This window comes from Protopterus annectens, chromosome 6.part1, assembly GCF_019279795.1.
Source record: "Protopterus annectens isolate FY-2018-M chromosome 6.part1, PAN1.0, whole genome shotgun sequence".
NCBI classification, from domain to species: Eukaryota; Metazoa; Chordata; order Ceratodontiformes; family Protopteridae; genus Protopterus; species Protopterus annectens.
In genome coordinates, this window is record NC_056738.1 from 337,936,585 (window position 1) to 337,951,223 (window position 14,639).

The window sequence follows — 14,639 nt, forward strand, 5'->3', positions numbered from 1 at the left end:
TTATGGCTTTAATTTAATTCTTTTTAACAATTTCATGTACTTTGAAGGGGAATATTTCCATCAGATTGGGGGGTGGCTATGAGTGCATCTTGTGCTCCCATTATGCCAACCTGGTTATGTATGTCTATGAGAAAAAGTTAATTTTGGATTCAGTCTACCGCACTTGTTTGCGTGTTTATTTATGGTACGTTGATAATATCTTTATTTTGAGGACTGAACATATGGACACTCAATGAATTCCTCCTGTACATTAACCAGACAACTTCCTTTCTCAAATTTACATCTACTAATTCCTCTTCCAGCATTAATTACCTGGATGTCGCTATTCTCAAAACTACATCTAACAACAATTTTCAATTTACCCTTTACAGAAAACTGACATTTTCAAATAGTTACTTGCATTACAACAGTTGCCATCCACAGTTTCAGTTTGTAATAGTAACATTTTCAGAGGACAAATGAGTCAGGTAACTCCTTTGTGTTCTGACTTTGACCTCTTTCAGATCGAAGCTAACAAATTGACATGTTCCTTGAGAGAGGTTATCCTGTGAAATTGTTAACTGAAGTCAAAGATGATATATCAAAGGGTTGGGGTACAAAGCTTAATCCCCTACTTGGGGCAGAGATATTGAAGATAAGTGGCACAACATCTACCACATTTAACTAAAACAATGCCACCGCAAGTTTCACCAACTCCTTGGTACTCACACACAACTCTTACTCCAAGGAAGTTAAAAACTTAATCACAAGGAATTGCAATATTTTCAGAGTTAATGATGACACATAAAATTTTGGGTGAAGCACCCACATTTATTTATAAAGTTGGTAGGAATGTCAAAACAATTCTTAAGCATCACACCAACATTAAAACCCCATTGGCCACCAAAGGTACTTGGAAATGTGGGGCCTTTAGCCAGTATTCACACATCGTGGAAAATAGCGCAATCACTTTGCCAAACTACCCTTACGGTAAGATACACTTAGCAGATGGCAACTGTGGCTTGAAGGGACTTGTCTACATTGATTTATTTTCTGGGTGTGATGGATTTTATGTAGTGGAAAAAGAACAATTTTTCTGTAAAAGGATTTGTGAACATAATTGTGCTATTTCAAAACATAACCCAATAATTCCTTGTTCAAACACACGGAGCCCTGTAACAAATTCACCAAATCCTTGTTCACACTACTTGAAATTGTCCCACACAGTAGTGTAGGTGATTCTTGGGAAACGAAAATTGAATACTGAGAACTATTTTGGCAACTATAATTAAATGCAACTACCTAACCTGGGTTGAATGAACATATACTCATTTCACTTGTACTTAAACTTAGGGCAGTAAAATTATATTAGGGTGTTTTCAATCTGGACTCAACCGGGTTCAGTTCATTGTGTTTTTATACACGTTGATGTTTTTTTCACAAAAGATTTTATGTATTATCCTCACTTGATAAGACAGTTTCTCTTTGGTTTTAAAAATTTTCAGCTTTGAACTGTTAATTCTTACTTATGTTTGGTCATATTGATGTTGTATCTTTCAGCTTTTCCCGGTTAGGGGTCGCCACAGCAGAACTCCAGTCCGCTAATGATTGGCAGTAGATTTTTACATACTGAGTTGCCAGCCCTAACGTATAACCTTCAACAAAGGTACGCCCATTCACGCATGTCTCCACAGAGAAGACGCTTTAGCTGAGAATCTAACAGGACAACGTCTTACTGTGAGGTGACAATGCTACCGCAGCCCCACCACCACAGTCTGTTTGGTCATATTGATGTGTGGTTTTAATTAATTTCATGTTAAACTATCAAGCTAGACTCATCATCATTATTGTACTATTTAAATACACCATTTTCAAATTTTCCAGTGGTTCTGAAGAAGTCCCATTTCACTGGGAAAAAAGCACTCAACCGTTTGGCTAGTTATTGTAATAGCTATTGTAATAGTAATAGTGTTCTGTGAGGGTCTACTTTAATTAAACGAAAGTGCAATCCGTCGAATATGAATCCGTCGACATATAAACAGCAAAACGCAGAAACGTCGAACGCACTAAATAGTGAAATCAGAAATGTCGAATTGTCATAGTTGGCCTTCTGCGGTATAGCTTCGTAAGGTAAGTGTGCGATAGTTACGGACCTTAGGGTTAGGGTGCGGGTTAAGGTAAGTACATAGATAAATAATGTATGTAAGGTTTAGTGTAGGGTTTTGTTAAGTGTATGTGTGTGGAATATTTACTTTGTGTGGGTATAGTTCTGTAGGGTAAGTGTGCGGTAGTTACGGACCTTAGGGTTAGAGAGAGGTTAAGGGTAGTGCATAGATAGTTGTGTATGTGGGGTTTAGTGTAGGGTTATAAGTGGGGTTTTGGTGCTTTAATTTAGGGTTAGTAGCAGGGTTTTGGTTATAGTATGTATGTGTTTTTTGTTGTGTTTGTGTAGGTAGTATATTACGGGTGGTGGGGTTGGCTGACTATTGCAGTTTCGATGTTTAAATTTCATGGTTTTGCGTGTTCTACATTGTCGCGTTTCACTGTTTATGTGTCGACGGATTCATATTCGACGGATAGCGCTTTCGTTTAATTAAAATAGACCCATTCTGTGACTGCTGCGGCAAGTTTTTTATGAACCATTTTTAATATTTTATTAAACCTTTGTACTTCTTTGATCATTATGTGTTTGTTAGTCCTTCACACTATGTGAGCCGAGTGTTTGGATATTGCTCTTTCTATGTGGCTGCAGGGACACATGCTGAGATTGCAGTTAAATAAAAATGCATTTATAGTTAAAATATTAATACTAACAGACTTCATACTGACATATTTATTCACAGCTATATAGAAAACACACTGCCAACATTCAACAGAACAAAGAAACCAAGGATCACATCCAATACCATGGCTCATATTATGTTTCTTCTGTTTACTACAGTCCATTTCCTTACTTTTCACCATAACTAGTCTGGTTCATGGGTAGTTACCAGGCTTACAGTTCATGGGGACCACTGAAGGGTCTAACCTGATTTTACTGTCTGGTTAAGTGACTAAGAACTGGGCAAGGCATAACTATGCGGCCAATTAGGAGATGTTCTGCAAAGCTGGAGACAGATAAGATCAGACTACTCTAACTCACGTAAAAAGTTAACTGAACTACAGGTTTTTTATCAAGATATACTTTATGAACCACATAACTATGAAACTCTGTGACTGACATTGATAGATTGTAATTCTCAGTGATTTGCCACAGAAATAAAACTAAAAGTTAAAGGAGGCCTGGCAGTTGGTGGTGAGGATTAAGACTCTGACTACAATACTGAAAGTACAGTGTTAGAGTCTGTGTGAATTCACTTAATTAGGCAGTGTCTCTAATAGGAGCATTTCACACACAAAGATACTCAAACACACCCTTCCTCAACCATCAGCTGCACAAATAGAACTTAATGAGAGCAGGGCATAATGCTGCAAGACAATTCACTAAGTTTATGTCTAGGCCTCAAATCTCAAAGTAACATTCTGATTTTGGTTCCATGTGTACTTGTTTCTATGCACAACAAGCAGGAAATCAATAGTCTGCTGTGCACACTTTCACTGAAGAAGTCAAAAGACCAAAACAGGGAATGGAAATCAAACTTCTGTTTAAACTAATGTTACATGTATGGCCAGGTTCCCCAGTCAGCACCAGACCCTATGAAGTTGTCAAGCATACCTTTTAGCTGTACATATTTTCACAGAATGTTCAGATTTCTGCCTCATATTTTTGGCCCGTTACTCATAAAATTGTGTTTTTCTGGCAAATAACTGCAAAATCTTTGAGAAGTTGTCAGAAAATAATGACAGACATTTGAGATTCAGAGTTCATGCCCTTCAGTAAATTCATGGTAATGCAAAACCTGTTACTATCTAAATTTGTAAGAGCAATATTTAAAAATTACCCCATTTTTGGGCCTTCGTCTCCCCATTATTTATGGTCTGTCCAGATTTCTTGCTCTAAGAGGTTGAGAGCTAAGCTGCCAAGATCTCGTTATGTTGTATCTGGCTCTGCCCCCATGGTGGAAGAGGAAAATAGGCTCTTATGGCCTGGGAAGATGCAATCACATTTGGCTAGTCAGGGCCCTTTTCTTGTTCCATACACCACATAGGAATGACTCTACAACAAAAGGGGGAGGATAATGGGTCCCTATCAGTTGATCAAGTTTTCAGAAACTCGAAATTCATATGGTTGAGACCATATGATCTTAACTCAAAGCTTTTGAATGGAGATCATGGTACAGGCAGGATCAGGAAATTACCTTTTTCCTCACTGTAGTGTGATCTTGGAGTTGGTATATATAACTTGCAGGGGTTGTAAAGGCGCAGCCCCCCACATGGTAGATTTTTGTGGGGTTTTTTTTAATGTTCAAGTTTTTGGAAACTCGATCATATGGTTTTGACCATATGAATTTTCGAGTATTTTGAAAACTTGACCATCTGATATAGACCCGAGGATAACAGACTAATCTTTACTATAAACCTTTAAAGGAATATGTTGATACAACTTCTTTGACTGCTGTATGCTGATGTCATTTTAAGTGGCCTTATCATGGTAGTTACTAATGGTAAATAGCATGGACCTCCTTAGTCTGTATATGTTGGTCATCACTTTGCAGAGCACCACTTCTTGTACTGTTTTATCCTTGGGTCTTCTCTTCAAATGTTTTGGAGCTCAGTGAGATTTATTTAGTTCCCAAGATAAGTAAAGAATAAATAAATACAGACATGCACATATACATAACCCAGTGAATCATGTTTTTAATGCAATGTTTCATTTATTGTATACTTAGATGACAATTTGCTTCTGATGGTAATTTAATAAACGGGGTACATAACAGATGACAAATTTTCAGAAAAAGGAACCAAGTCTGGTTTCTAATACTTCCGGAGAACTTCCTGTGCATGCCTTTACAGATTTAACAAAAAATCTAATGGGTAGAACTGGAAAGGTGTCAAAACAGGAACCTATTGTGCATCATATTGACAGTTACAGGCAAAAGCTAAGAAAATGTTTGCAATGGGTTGATATACAATATAGGATGGAAAGAATTTTCGAGGAGCAGTCAGAAAAAAAAGGTGGAGTTTATCTGATGCAAAGAAGTGTAAAGCAATGTACCTCAGAAATAAAGAATAAAAAAGAATAAAATAATTAGTATATTACTGGTGTTGAAATACCTGCAACTACAAAAATGTGAAAAACATGGCTTGGTCATATCTGATGACTTTTATGTATAGAAGGAACTTGAGAAATCTGTAAGGAGCACTGACTGATACTGCTAGAAAGAAGCATAACTGCTGTACAACTGGAAATTGCACCTTCTGCAAAGACAGCTGGTGAGACTCCATTTGTAGCACTGTGGGAAGGAAAGTACAGTTGTGTAAAATCTTACCATATTCCTTACAATAGGAATCCCATGCCAAAGGTGACCCAGCATCCGGCCAGTACATCAAAGCTTTTAGGTTGCTAAGGGTACACCGTACATGACACGCATGCTCACTGCGTACAGTGTAGGGCATAAAGGTGATGTCCAGATGTACCATCCTCAGAACTGACAGCCCCAGTAGGAACAGCAGTATAGAATCAGAGAAGTACCAGGCACATCCAGAAGGGAAAAGAATAAGGGGGAGGAAGAAGGGAATGAAGAGTGCAACACTGAAGAGAAGGACATCTACCATTATGGTAAGGTTTTACACAGCTGTATTATGTCCTTCCATTTCACTGGTGCAATACTCCTTAAAATAGGGAGAGTGCAAAAGCTCAAGAAGAAGAGAGGGAGGAGGAAGGACTAGCAGAGCCCTCGTGGAACCCATGAAGGATGGCCCTACCAAAATCATCTCTAGCCATGGATATCACATCCAACTTATAGTGTTTGGTAAAAGTATATACAGAAGTCCAGGTAGCTCCCTCAAGAATAGAGTTAGTATTTAAACCTTGAAAAAGTACCAGAAAAAGCCACAGCCCTAGTAGAATGAGCCTTAACTTAAGATGGAAGGCTGTTACCATGAAAAGAATAACAACAAGAAATGGCATTAGATATCCAAGAAGAAATAGTTTGCTTGGAAACAGCCAATCCTGAAGATCTGGGATGAAAAGAAACAAAAAGCTGATCAGATTTGTGAAAAGCTTTGGTCAAAATCTGAGTTGTCTACGCACATCCGAACTGTGCAAAACCTTTTCACTAGCAGACTGTGGAGAAGTGAAAAAGTGGTCAAATGAATGCACTGATTTAGAAACAACTCATTTACCACTTTGGGCATAAAAGAAGGAGTAGTGCAAAGTAAGGAAAACGAAAAAAGGGGGTACAGCCATAAGGGCTTGAAGCTCAAACACCTGTCCGGCAGAAGTAAGGGCCAACAAAAGAACAGACTTCCAAGAACAATGCTGCAAGAAAACTGAAGCCACAGGCTCAAAAGGAGCCAGAGTCAATTTCTCCAAAATAAAATTAAGGTCCCAGGAAGGAGGGGACAGGCATCCTTGGAGGTCTAATATGCTTACCTCAAATCTAGAAGCTAAGGGGTGTGCTAGAGGCAGACAAGCAGAAACAGCTGACAACAGCTAACAAGTGGGCCTTAATAGATGGATATGCCAATCCAGCATTCAGCAATTCATACAGATATGAGAGAACCAAAGGAACATCCACAGAAAGTGGATCCAGGTTACGAGAGGGGCACCAAACAGAAAACCTTATCCATTTCCTAGCAGTGAGTTTCCTGGCCTCCTGCAGAACCCTAAGCAGGTTCTCTATATGGAATCAGAATCCAATCAACACAATGTTGGTTGAAGAGTAGACAGGTGGAGATGGATGAGAGATCCCTTGTCTTGTGTGAGTAGGTCTATCCTGTGAGGTAACTTGTGATGATTGCGCTTGGCTAAATGTAGAAGGGGAAACAATGCTGTCTGGGTCAAAAGGGAGTTACCAGAAAGATTTTGGGAGCATCCTGTTTTATCTTGAGCTGGACTTTTGGAATGAGAGTAAATGGAGGGAAGGCATAAAGAAACATTCCTTTCCAGGAAAAAGAGAGGGTAACCACCTTCCAGACCAGAGGGCATGGGGCTGTGCCATAAAAAAAGTATATGTTCAGAGGAGAGGCAAAGAGATCTACTTGAGGAATACCCCAGTGGTGTACAAGGTCTAGAAACACATCCCTGTGAAGCATCCACTCATGGGATTGTGATATAGACCTTGCTCAGAGAGTCTTCCACAATGTTCTGACCTGAGGGAATGTAAACTGCCTGAAGTATCACTTGATACTAGAGAGCTACCTCCCACATTTGAAGTGTTAACCTGCACAGGAGATAAGATCTTGTCCCCCCTTTCTTGTTTATATACCACATCACTGTGGTATTGTCTGTCAGTACTTTGAGAGCCCTGGAATGAAAAGAAGATGAAATGCCTGAAGAGCCAAAAGAAGAGCGCTCATCTCTTTGACACTGATGTGGTCTTTCCTTTGTTGGGGCGAACAGAGGCCCTGCACTTTTAGAGAGCTGAAGTAAGCCCCTCCCATCCCACATCTGAAGTGTCTGTGAACAGCTCCTGACTGGGGAGTAGAGGTTGAAAAAGAAGCCCTGGACTGAGGGACAACTGCTGAAGCCACCACTGAATTTCCAGCTTGAGACATGGAAGAAGAGGAACTATGAAATCTGGAGGGTGAGAATGCTGAAGCCAAACTGGTTTTACAAACCACTGAAGCTTTCTCATGTGGAGTTTGTCTAGAGGGAGCACAGGAATGGTGGAGGTCATGACACCCAAAGCTCTTAGAAATTCCCAGGCTGGAATTCAGCCAGAGGAAGAAGAGTTTGAAAGAAGGTAATGAGAGTTAAGGCCTTGGGAGGAGCCAAGGATGCCATCATTGGAACAGTCTGGCTCCTGTATCCCAGAAACACATGATCCTGTAAAGGAGTCAGAAAGGAGTTTTGGAAATTTATAGTGAACCCCAAGCTTTGCAGGAGAGAAATGGCAAAGTGGAGATGCTGCAACAGAATCTCTGAAGAGGATGCCTGAAAAAGTTAGGTCATCCAAGTAGGGAAAGACCTGCAATCCCTTTAGCCTGTAAAAAGCAAGCACAGGAGTGAGACATCTGGTGAATGCCCTTGGGGCAAAGCAGAAAACTGAAAATGCCAGGAAGCAACAGAGACACACAAAAGCTTCCTGTAAAGGGAATAAATAGAGACATGAAGATAAAAATCCTTGAAGTCCAGAGCAACTAGAAAAGCCAGAGGAAGCAGCAGAGAAAATGAGGTCTGAAGGGACAACATCTGAAAGGAAGGGACTTTCAGAAGGGTGTTTAAATTGGAGAGTTCCAGAATGGGTCTCCAAGTGCCCTCTTTCCTGGGGACCAAAAGCATTCTGGAGGAAAACCCCCTTCCCTCCCTTTGAGAAACTGGAATTTCCTGAAGAGTTCCCTGATTCAAGAGACTCTGAACCATCTCTGGAAAAAAGGCTACCTGTTCTTGAGGAAGTTGAGAAAAGCCCATGAAAGGGGGGGTCAAACCATGTAATATTCTTGGTGAATGATGAAAAGAACCCAAGAACCTTGAGTAATCTTTACTTAAAGAGGAAGAGACCTGGAAAGACGAAGAGAAAGAGGAATGTGCCTGAGAAGTACAGGACAGTCAGACAGCACCTGCTTTTTCAGGAAAAGGAGATTTCTGCGTAATAGTAGTCTGGGCAGCTTTAGCAGGAGGAACCCATTTTCCACCCTTTTAGCTTTGGGAGGGGGTGAGACTGCCTACAAACAAAAGCTGGCTTGTTATGTTAATTCCCTTGGAATTTAAGCACAGGACAAAAATATGTTTCATCTCCTGTAAGGCCTTACCGTTTTTCCTGTAGGGACTTAAACAAATCATCATCAGCAACACCAAACAAATGGTTATTGTCCAGTGGAGTGTCCATCAACTTTGCCTTAATGTCATCAGGTCGAGGTTGAAGACTAAGCCAGGAATATCTCCTCATCACAGAACCAAAGGTAGCAGCCCTAGAAGAAGCATCTGCTGCATCACAGCTGCATTTAATAAGAGTGGTGAGACACCTGAGAAGAAGTCCCTAACAAGGAGCGAGCAAAAGTCTTCCCCTCAGAATTGGGAAGGTCAGAAATAACCTGATAGGCCTAAGAAAGAGGAGCCAAAACATACAAAGTCATATTGGTCTGATAATTGACAGCCTAGAAAGCAAGGGTAGCTGAAGTATATACCTTCTTACCCAGCCTGTCCATAGCCCTGCTGTCCTTATCAGAAGGAAGCAACTTTGTCAAAGGCAGTAACTTAGATTGCTTGTCAGATGCCAAAGACAACACAGAAGTGTCAGCAGAGGGGCACCTATAGAGAAATTTGCAATCAGGTACCTTATAAAACCTATCAGGTTTCTTGGAGGCAGGGGGCTGGATATCAAGAGCCTGAGACACAGTAGAGAAGGCATTCAACAAGGGAGCCAAGACAGAAAGAACAGTAGAAGGTGTCAAAGAATCCATTTACAGAAGCTCGTAATACCTTTTCTGAACCTCAAAATTAAATCCCATTTAAAAAATTCCATCATTATGAAAATCATGTTCCACAAAGGAAATCCTAAAAGTGGGTATCAGGGCTAGTGGACTCCTCCTTCTCAGAACCATAATCTGAAGGAAAAGGAATATGGGATGAAGAGGCAAGGGATTCCGCATCTGAATCCACCTCTTCCTCAGAGGAATTCTGTTCCCCGTGTCTCTTAAGAGGAGTAGAAGACCAAGGAAGAGCTGGAAGAGAAACTCATTGAGGGAGGCTTCAAGGCCATAAGGGCACTGAACAAATCCTGAGTGAAATTCTGCCACTTACTCTAAGGGTCCTTATGAGCAGTAGAAATATGCCTTGTTTTTTTGTTTCCTTCTTTAAAGGGATGTCCAGCTTATGAAACAAAGAAGGTCCAGATCTTGTACGGCACTCTACAATAGTAGTTGGAACCTCCTGTCTAATCAAAATCTGAGGAACAACCCTAGGCCCTTTGGTAATAATCAGCCGAAGTTCCCCTGAACATCCAAAATGGATGCCTGCAGAACCTCCAGAAATGTGCAGTTTGCCGGTTCCATGTCAGCCTCTGAAGTGGTCATGGCAGAAGAATCCAGTGAAAGAGCTGGGCGATCTTCTGGGCTTCCACTAGCCTCAAAAGAGATGTCCAGCGGAGGTGGCATAGCCAAAGAATTAGACCTAGCTTTTTTGGTCTTTTTCTTCATGGATGGATGATCCTCAGTGTGTGGGAAGTCCCTTCTATAATGTCTTTTGCTAAAAGTTTAAGAGGTTAATTCTCTAAATATATGGCAAAAGAGGAGAGCCAACTATGGAGAGTCTTTGGGATGGAAGCTTGACAAACACAACAGGAAGCATGGTTTTGGGAAGTACTGAGACAAAACAAACACTGCTTATGATGATCTTTAAGGGGAATCTTCCACACTGGGATGTACCCGTTCTGGATGACATGAATGCTACAAGCAACAAAAAAGGAAAAAGATAAGAGCAAAAACCCCAGTGGGGCACTTATCTGAAAAACAAATATACACAATTATCCCTGAAGAAAAACAAAGTGGGGACATCCATGTCTTTTCCAACAGATGCTTTATTCTGTCCTAGATCAGGAGAAAGCTTAAGCCTATCATATTAAGCAAAGGTAACAATGCAGCAAGCAGTCCTTGATGGAATGCTAATAAACTCCAAGAACTGCATCACACACACAGACAAGCACATGCACATACAAACACGTGAGCAATTTGGAATATCTCCATTCACCTACATATCTGAGAATATGTAAACTCCATAGAAAAAGCATTTTAAGGCAGGAACTAAACTGGAGAACTAAGCACTGTGATGTCGCAGTGATAGAATATGCACCACTGTTGGAACAGGAACTTTTAACTACTTCAAAGAAGAGTGCAGCAACTTTAATTTGCAGTTAAAAGCATTATATAGAGTCTCCTTGCTCCTTTATCTGTTTAAAAACTTTCATTTTGTGGCTCACTGCTGTCATAAAGATTTATGTAGTGTTTACTGTCTTAAAAGAGTGTAGACTAATAGCTTTAGTATTGTCCCAGTTCAAATTTGCTGGCTCTGGGCCTGTTTGTTTTTGCAGTGATTGTTCTGAGCACATGACTAGGCTATCTTGAATTAGCAGAAGCCTTTCTTTACCTTTGTGGCAGGATTGTGTTGATTGGCTGCTGGCTAGTGGGGGCTGGTTCTTTTGTGCTTTTATCTTCTTATATTTAAGCCCTAACTTTGTAAGGATTTCTGTCTATACACATTGAGCAGAGCAGAGTAGAGGAGGGGCATTGACTACAACTCTGATCTGAGATAAGTATCTTTTTTTTGGCTTATTTATACTGGTTATTGCTTCTAGCAATTTATATATAGCACTTTGTATTGCCTGCTGCATACTTTTTACTGTATTTTATTGCTATTAACTAATCTGCATGGGTAACTGATTTGTTTGCAGTTAAAAGCATTCTGTAGAGTCTCCTTGCTCCTTTATCTGTTTAAAAACTTTCATTTTTGTGTCTCACTGCTGTCATATAGATTTCTGTAGTGTTTACTGTCTAAAAGAGTATAGGATAATAGCTTAGTATTGGTTCTCACCCTCCCTCCCTGTTGGTGTCTTGTTGTTATATTTGGTGGCTTTGCAGTTGCCTGCCCCTACTGTAAATTTGATCTGGGACACTCCTCTCAGTCTAGTGTCATTAGCTCATTCTAAAAACTCAGAACCAAAAACAGTGTGAAAAGAGCCCAAATAAATAACTCATAACTCCAAGAGCACTTGTCGTTGCTGAAGGCAGGAATCAAAAAGTACAGTTTTGTACCTACCATAAATGTAGATGACCGATAGATATGCAACTGCAGTCATAACATATGGGTTGTCCTGCCTCAGGCAGCCCTCGGTCGGCCGGATTCCAAAGTCTGGGTCCAACGTCGGCTGATGTCGCATTTCTCTCCAACGTCAGAGCGGCTGGAGTACATAAGCATCAGCCGACGTCATTTTCTTCAGTGTTTCTTGCCCCAGATGCCAGGTGCCCTCCAAGAAAGGCTGTAATCAAATTGGAAGACAAAAACAGGATTCCAGACAAATAAATGAGTAATAAACAGATACACCATAACAGATATCCCCAGCTAAGAGAAACAGGAATAGGAGTGGACCCTAGGCATAGAGGGGTATGGAGGGAGGGAAAATCCGACTGCAGTTGCATATCTATTGGACATCTACATTTATGGTAGGTACAAAACTGTACTATGTCCTTCAAGAATGCAACTGCAGTCATAACATATGGGTAGAATACCATAGCTTAGCTGGGGGAGGAGGAATGCTCTAGGAAAAAGATGGTGTGGCAATCAAACCCTGCAGGACTGCCGAAAAAAAGCCTGCTCTGGATCTTGAGTATAGAGGGAGATTGTAGTGTTTGGAGAATGTATGCACGGAGCTCCATGTAGCAGCTTCTAGAATGTCCTTAGTAGGCACCCCTCTTAAGAATGCTGTAGAGGTGGCTGTAGCTCTGGTGGAATGTGGTCTTACATTGGCTGGAACAGTCTTTCCATGAAAGGAATAACAGAATCTGATGCAATGTCTAATCCATTTTGAAATAGTCTGTTTTGAGATTGCTTTTCCTTGGACTGCAGGGGCGTAAGCTACAAAAAGTTGTTCAGACTTCCTACTGGTCTTGGTTCTGTCCAGGTATATCGAAGTTGTCTGTGAATGTCCAAGGTATGTAACAGTCTTTCCCCCTTATTCTCAGGATTGGGGAAGAATGCAGGCAGATGAATAGCTTGATTTAAAGAAACCCTAGATACCACCTTTGGCATAAAAGTAGGGTTGGTCCTTAATGAAACCCTGTCTTTGTGGAAAATTATGAAAGGTGGTATTGCCATTAGGGCCTGCAGTTCCAAAACCCTTCTTGCTGAGGTAATTGCCAACAGGACAGCTGTCTTCCATGAGAGAAATTGCAAATCAACTGTAGCTGCTGGCTCAAATGGAGGTAGAGTCAGTTTTTCTAGGACAAAATTGAGGTCCCAGGCTGGTACTGGGGCCTTTCTTGGTGGCTTAATGTTCTTGATTCCCCTGAGGAATTGCCTTAGCAAAGGATGTGAGAAGACCGGCGGATCAGTGTTATATCTAGCTGAAATAGCTGATGCATGTATCTTTATGGAAGAATATGAGAGTCCATTCTTTAGCATATCTGCCAAATATTCCAGGATGAGTGGGATGTTCAGTAATGATGCATCATGTCCCTTGCTGGTATTCCAAATGCTGAATCTCTTCCATTTTGCTTATTAAACCTTTCGGGTGGATGGTCTTCGAGCCTCTGTTAGTATCCGCTGAACTTCCTTGGAGAGAGATAGGTTGAGGTTATTCATGGGATCTCCCAGGCTGTTAGCTGCAGTGTCTGAAGGTTTGGATGCACTGTTTTGAAGTTGTGTTGAGTCAAAAGTAGAGGCCATTGTGGAAGGGCCCACTTCTTGGTGTGACATATGCTCCGTAGTAGTGGATACCAGTGCTGTCTTGGCCAGTCCGGAGCTATTAGGATCCCCTTGGGTCTCTCTGCTTTGATCTTTAGTAATACTGAGGTCATCAGTGGCAGAGGTGGGAATGCATAGATTTTTAGGGAGTTCCAGTTGAACGAGAGAGCATCTGTTTTCCAAGCTTGTGGATGGTATGTCCTTGAGCAGAATTTTTGTAAATGATGGTTGAGGTGAGAGGCAAAAAGGTCTACTTCTGGCCTGCCCCATGTCGAAGTGAGCTGTGTGAAGATCTTCGGATGTAACCTCCACTCGTGTGGATCTGTGAAATTCCTGCTTAGGCTGTCTGCCAGCACATTGTCTTTGCCTGGAACAAACTGGGATTGTAACTGAATGTTCAGGCTCAGTGATTTTTCCCAAAGTTGCATTGTCAGTCTGCAAAGGGGGTAAGAATGGGTGCCCCCTTGTTTGTTTATATACCACATCACAGTGGTGTTGTCTGTTCGTATCAGTAGATGGCCTTGCTGAAGTTGGTGGTGAAAGGCCTCGATGGCATGCATTACTGCCAGCATTTCCTTTTGGTTTATATGCAGATGTGCTTCCTTTGGAGACCATTGTCCTTGTATACATCTGCCTTCCATGTGCACCCCCCATCCAAGGTCTGAGGCGTCTGTGGTCATGGTCTGTGTTATCTGTGGTTTTTTGAATGACATACCTGTGTTTGCCTGGCTTGCCGAGGCCCACCATAGGAATTCCTTTTGTAGGCATGGAATGAGCGGTATGGTTGTCTCTAAGTTGTTGCAGTGCTGAGACCATAGGCTTTTTAGGTACCATTGAAGCTTTCGCATGTGTAGTCTTGCTAATGGAACCAGGAGAATGCAGGATGCCATGTAACCCAGGGCCTGTAGGAATCTCCTTGCAGTCATCTGGGTAAGTTTTGCCAAATCCTTGAAATAATGAGTTAACTTCTCTTGCTTGTCTTCTGTTAGGTAAGCCATTTGAGAGGCTGTGTCTAATTTGGCTCCTAAGAAGATTATTTGCTGGGATGGCTGAAGTCTTGACTTTTGGAAGTTGACTGTGTATCCCAGAGCTTGAAGTAATCGTATGACATAGTCCAAGTTTTTTGTCAACATCAATTTGTCGTCCGCTTGTATGAGAC

The 14,639-nt window shown here is 41.2% G+C and overlaps 1 protein-coding gene across 1 annotated transcript in view; it reads right to left on the bottom strand.

Annotated features, from left to right (window-relative positions):
* Positions 1-14,639, bottom strand: part of EML3 (EMAP like 3) — a gene marked incomplete in the record, with an annotated part of 1,888,117 nt that overhangs the window by 784,806 nt on the left and 1,088,672 nt on the right.